This window comes from Mandrillus leucophaeus, unplaced genomic scaffold, assembly GCF_000951045.1.
Source record: "Mandrillus leucophaeus isolate KB7577 unplaced genomic scaffold, Mleu.le_1.0 Scaffold141, whole genome shotgun sequence".
Taxonomy (NCBI): Eukaryota; Metazoa; Chordata; class Mammalia; order Primates; family Cercopithecidae; genus Mandrillus; species Mandrillus leucophaeus.
In genome coordinates this window covers 1,974,049-1,979,813 of record NW_012101377.1, presented here as the reverse complement: position 1 = coordinate 1,979,813, position 5,765 = coordinate 1,974,049, and the positions used below count along the sequence as shown (strand labels likewise).

At 46.6% G+C, this 5,765-nt stretch overlaps 1 protein-coding gene across 1 annotated transcript in view; it reads right to left on the bottom strand.

The window, feature by feature from the left end:
• Window positions 1–2,777: 2,777 nt before the first annotated feature.
• KHDRBS1 (KH domain containing, RNA binding, signal transduction associated 1) overlaps window positions 2,778–5,765 on the bottom strand; it is a 70,643-nt gene continuing 67,655 nt past the window's right edge. Inside the window, exon 11 of the transcript XR_001005374.1 lies at window positions 2,778–3,471. The gene's annotated coding sequence lies outside the window, so the exon portion shown is untranslated. The remainder of the gene's footprint in view (window positions 3,472–5,765) is intronic.

Sequence of the window (5,765 nt, the reverse complement as noted above, 5' to 3'; positions counted from 1 at the left end):
GGAACTGTCAAGTAGGCTACGTTCCAGAAGGGTGAGTCCAGTTTGGCTTGCAAGTAACTGAAGATGAGGCTGGAAAAATAGGTTCAATTCGGATCACTTGATGATCCTGAATGTTACACACAGTAAAGAATTTGGACTTGATTTCAATTCTCTAAGCCTGTTTCATCTGTAAAATTAGGAAAATTACTATGTTGTGAGGATTAATGGAGAGAAGCAAACACATGGGAGAGATATCCTATGTGACAAATGGAGCGGAAGTTATTAGGAGTTGGAGACACAGATTCTTTTCCTTGGTGTAAACTATCCCCACCTCTCAGGGTGGCCTGAAATTCAGTCTCTCATTTATCTTATTTTTCTGCAATGCACATCTTAACCACCAGAGAGAGCCTGATGCAAAGGAATCTGAACTCCAAGTACAACAGGGAAATTGAGCTGGGCATGGCTGGGCATAAGATGTGAAATCCTGGATACAACTGCAGCGATTCTCAATGGTAGGGTAGGGAATGGATCCCAGTGCCTCCTCTATGGGCCTTCTTAGATCCATCCCAAGGAGAGGGGGTGGGGCATGCTGCCACAACCTAGAATTTAGCAGCTAGCCAGATGTAAGGTCACCAGGAAGGAGGTGAGGTGGGTAAGGATGAGGGCCAGATCTAGTTTGGGGACCTGAATTTCTGTATCTCAAGCAAGAGAGACTCTCAACTCTTGCTCATAAGCCACAAGGCCCAACTCCTTCCTGGGCTACCCCATGCCAGGCCAGGTCATCTAGCTAGACCTGGGAACTTGAGAGAAAACAGTAGACGGTGCCTTGTGGGAAAGGAGGAAGGGGAGACAGTTGCATATCTAAGAGCTGTCTTTAGGGCCACATCCACATGGCATCAAGACCTCAGCCTTTAGGTCTATCAGAAAGGGCAATGGGACCTAGCTTCTCCAATCATGATTCACTAGCCTTGCATCTTACAGCATTTTTACAAAACTTTGCTTTCCTGGATTTTTGTTACGGATGTTAAAATGAAAACCTAGGGACATTGAACAGTTTACCTAATGTTGAACAGCAGCAGCCAAGGGCAGAAGTAGGCCTGTAGGCAACAGAAGTGGCTCTGAGGGGCCAAGGAAAGGGCAGGCAGGCAGGTAGAGCAACAGCCTGCTTGTTGAGCTGCACGCATTGACTCTTGGCCAGGCCTCATACCCGCTCCTCCAAGGCCAGCTCTGCTGCCAGGCCCCAGGCTGCCAGCCCCACCTCCACACTCCCACCCCAGTCCCCTGAGAGCCCATCACCTTGGCAACAGCCAGAGAAAGGCCCAACTAAAATATTTATGGCTCAAAACAGCCTAGAGGCTTGGGAGGGGGGAAGAGGGAAAGGCTGATGTCATCCCTTCTCAGCTTGCAGGGGAGGTGACTGACATACAGGGCAGCTGGGTGGGTGGGCCAAGCCCAACAAGTCAGGGCTCTCAAAGGAAGATCCCAAGGGCCATTAAGTGGTAACAGGAGGATGAAGGCTGTGACAGGTGACAGGACTGCATAAGACCCACAAGCCTGGGAAAAAAGGAGGAGGGAAACTTAAGGATTGAGCAGTATTGTGTCCAGAGCCCGTGCCAGGCATTTCAAACACATCGTTTGCTTCTCAGATCCCATTCAGTAGGTAGCAATTCTTATCCTACTTTGATGGAGTAAACAGGCCCTACAGCTCTTCTTAAAGCAAAAAGAAAAAAAAAATTTAAACAGGCTCTGGAAATACACAAATGATGAGCTGGGATTTGAATTCAGATCTGTTTGGCTTCAGCCCTGTAAGCTTTCCTATAAAATTCTGTGGCTCCCGAGTAGAAATCCTAGCAGACTAAGGGTATACCTGTCTAGGAATCTAACACTGGCTCCTCGGCCAGTGACTCAGGTTCTGTGCCTCCATTTATATGATGAGGATGCCATCTGATTCCCTAATTCCCCACCCCAAACTCCTCCCTTGTCAGCCCTGGACTCAGAGCATCCAATGTAAACACAGGGTAACAAACTCATCAAGGCTGGCCTGTGACTTTTCCAGTTTTAGCACTTAAAGTCCCATATCCCAGAAACTCTGTCTTGGGTAAACCTAGATGATCTGTCATCCTAGACGAACCCCTTATGCAAACAAAATGCTTTACTATTTCAAAGCACTTGTGGCTGTGAGAGGTACAAATAGGTCAAAAGAATAGGCCATGAAGTCTGATAGTATAGACCATGAAGTCTTTTTCTAACCGTAGGCAAGTTTTTTTATTCTCCTTGAGTCTGTTTTTCTCATTTTCCTGGTACATACTAAGAAATAAGTAAATTATTAGCTGTTATTTATAGTAATCAACAATGAAGACAGAAACAGGCTCAGAGGTTAAATAGCTTGCCCAGTGTAAATCAATTGACTTTAAGGAATCCCTTTCCATTATACTTCTGTTCCTGCTAAGGACCAATCCAAGCTCACTAGAATGCCCCAGGCACAGTTAAAATGCAGATAAGCTCTATTCTCTCCCTAAACTCAGTTCTTCCCCTTGTTCCTTTGTTAGGGTAAATAACTAGAAGGCATTAGGGAAGAGTGCAGTATCAGAGGTCCCTAGCCTCTCAGGAAGCTGAGTATAAATCAACCTAGAAATAGGCCAGAGGAAACCAGAAGCCTATCAAAGGCTGACTTTCCAATCCTTCAAGAGAAAATGTCAGAATAAATAGCTGGCCTAGTATAGCTGGAAGGAAAGTGAGAGCTAGACAGGGGCTTTGGCTCTCTCCCAGAGTTGATAGAAGCTACCAGAGTGGGGCCATTCATCACTTGACCAAACCTTTATTGAGCTCCTCAGGGGCAGATACTTGCTGGGGAGAAATATAGTACAGAGGTGGAACAGAAGAAGCCCTACTACCCTTTATGACCTTTTTGGACAAGGTAAGTAATAAACAATGAAGAGAAAAACAGGTTCAGATGCTAAATAACTTGCCCAAATAAACTGAATCTTCTCACTTGGCTTTCCTCAGTCTTCAATGGAGGGGTGGTGATCACCGTCCTTTGGGAGCCCTCTGGAAGGGTTCAAGGACTCACAGGCTGATACCCGTAACGCAGGTGTGGTAGTGGGGAAACAGAAAACGGTCGTAGGGTGTTTCAGCCAATTCTCTGGGAGGCTAAAGGGAACCACATAGACTGGGAATGGCACAGTCGGAGTTGCCAGTTCATTCCCATCTAGGAGGCCATGCTAGGGATACCCATTAGTCCCCTTCAACTCTTTAAAGTCTTGAACAGTTTAATTGTTAGCACCACAGTCCCCTGCAGCCCTGAGAACTCCATTCTGGGCCTAAAGACTCTTAAGGGATCCTGACTGGCTTTCTCTGGGTAAATCTGACAGATCAAGTAGAGTGAAAGAAAACTGCTGATCTCCTCTCCTGGGTTTCTCTGTGTTCAGCAAATGCCCTCAGGCCAGCCTTTATACAGCAGGTAGCTCTCCAGGTTTCCGAGTCCTCTGATAGCTGCAAAGACACAAGGCAGAAAATTAAGAAAGCTCCCCTATTAAGGGGCTTCCCAGCCTCCCACCTGACCAGGCTGCTTCCCTTACAATTGCCCCATCCCACAGCACAACTCTAGTTGTTTCATTCAGTACACAGGTTTCTTGGGTACACAGATGGGTAGAAAACAGAAGTCCACAGCCTATGAATTCTCTTTTTGCTGTCAGGTAATGAAAATGCAGTCTCACACTCAGTATCTCCTGTCCTTGGTCATATATCAGCTGAGTGACCCAGGGAAGAATCAACAAAACCTTTGGGGGGCCTATCCAAGCTTTGAAGCCTCTATAAACAAAGGGAAAAATGCTTTCTGCTGTCCTAGAGATGTGAAAAAGATCAACAAAAATCTTTAAAGTCTGTTGAAGAATGGAAATCAGAAAATAGGCATCTTCTTATCACTATTATTGGTAACTCAATGTTAGGCTCAAGGAGCCATGGATGTTATGAAGGATTCATCCCAGCACCAAATAGGGTGGACTAGAGGAGACACATCTTAAATCTGGGCCACAGGGAAGGGGCTTGATCTCATGCTAAAACCTGTAGCAATGCTCCTTCTTCTTCTTCTTTTTTTTTTAAAGACAGTCTTGCTTTGTCACTCAGGCTGGAGTACAGCGGCAACATCATGGCTCACTTCAGCCTTAGTCTCCTGGGCTGAACTGATCCTCCAACCTCAGCCTCCAAATACGATCACACACACACCCCAACATCCTTGGCTAACTTTTAAATGTTTGTCTCCGTATGTTGCTAAGACTGTTCTCAAACTCCTGGGATCCTCCTAATGGCCTCCCAAAGTGCTGGGATTACAGGTGTGAGCCACCATGCCTGGCCAGTGCTTCCTGTCTTTTAAATGGCGCTACCATCTCCCTAGCTGTTCCAGTCAGTAACCCGGAACCTCACTATGTTCATTCTATCTCCTAAAAGACATATATATATGTATTTTTTTTTTTTTGAGACAGAGTCTTGCTCTTTTGCTCAGGCTGGAGTGTAGTGGCACAATCTCAGCTCCAGTACTGCAGCCTCTGCCTTCTGGGTTCCAGTGATTCTCCTCGCTCAGGCTTCCAAGTAGCTGGGATCATAGGCATGCGTCACCACGCTCAGCTAATTTCTGTATTTTTAGTAGAGATGGGGTTTCACCATGTTGGCCAGGTTGGTCTCAAAACTCCTTACCTCAGGTGATCCACCCGCCTTGGCCTCCCATAGTGCTAGGATTACAGGCATGAGCCACTGTGCCTGGCAAAAGTTCTTGAATTCATTTACCTTCTCTACATTTGCAGTATTACTCTACTATAGCCCTTTTTTGTTATTGGTAAGACAGTCTCACTCTGTCACTCAGGCTGCAGTGCAGTGGCACAATCTCAATTCACTGCAACCTCTACTTCCTGGGTTCAAGAGATCCTCCTGCCTCCACCTACAGCCACATGCTACCATGCCCGGCTAGACCTTTCTTATTTCTTGCCTAGACTAGCAAGTTTCTTAATAGGTCCCCATAACCATTCTCCACTCATCAGCACATTGAATAATTTCATTTTCCACACCCCCCTCCTCCCATTTAGTTGTCTTCAGTGGGATGTTAGGACTGCCATGTGTTAAGGGACTCTCCTCATATCCTATTCCTTTCACCCACCCTGTGAATTGGAAACCAAAACTCTATGAAACTTTGCTTTTTTAAAGTCAGCCAAGTGCAGTGGCTCACACCTGTAATCCTAGCACTCTGGGATGCTGAGGTGGGAGGACCGCTTGAGGCCAGAAGTTCAAGACAAGCCTGGGCAACATAGTGATACTTTATCTCTACAAAAAATTAAAAAATAAGCTGGGCCCATGCCTACAGTCCCAGCTACTCTGGAGGCTGAGGTGAGAGGATGGCTTGAGCCCAGGAGGTAGAAGCTGCAGTGAGCTATGATCGCTGCAGTGAGCTATGTTCACTGCAGTGAGACCCCATCTGTTTTTTTTTTCTTTTGAGACGGAGTTTTGCTCTTATTGCCCAGGCTGGAGTACAGTGGTGCAATCTTGGCTCACTGCTACCTCCACCTCCCGGGTTCAAGCAATTCTCCTGCCTCAGACTCCTGAGGAGCTGGGATTACAGGCACCCGCCACCATGCCCAGCTAATTTTTTGAATTTTTAGTTGAGACAGGGTTTCACCATGTTGGCCAGGCTGGTCTTGAACTCCTGACCTCAGGTGAGCCGCTCGCCTCAGCCTCCCAAAGTGCTGGAATTACAGGTGTGAGCTATTGCACCTGGCCCCTGAGACCCCATCTCTTAA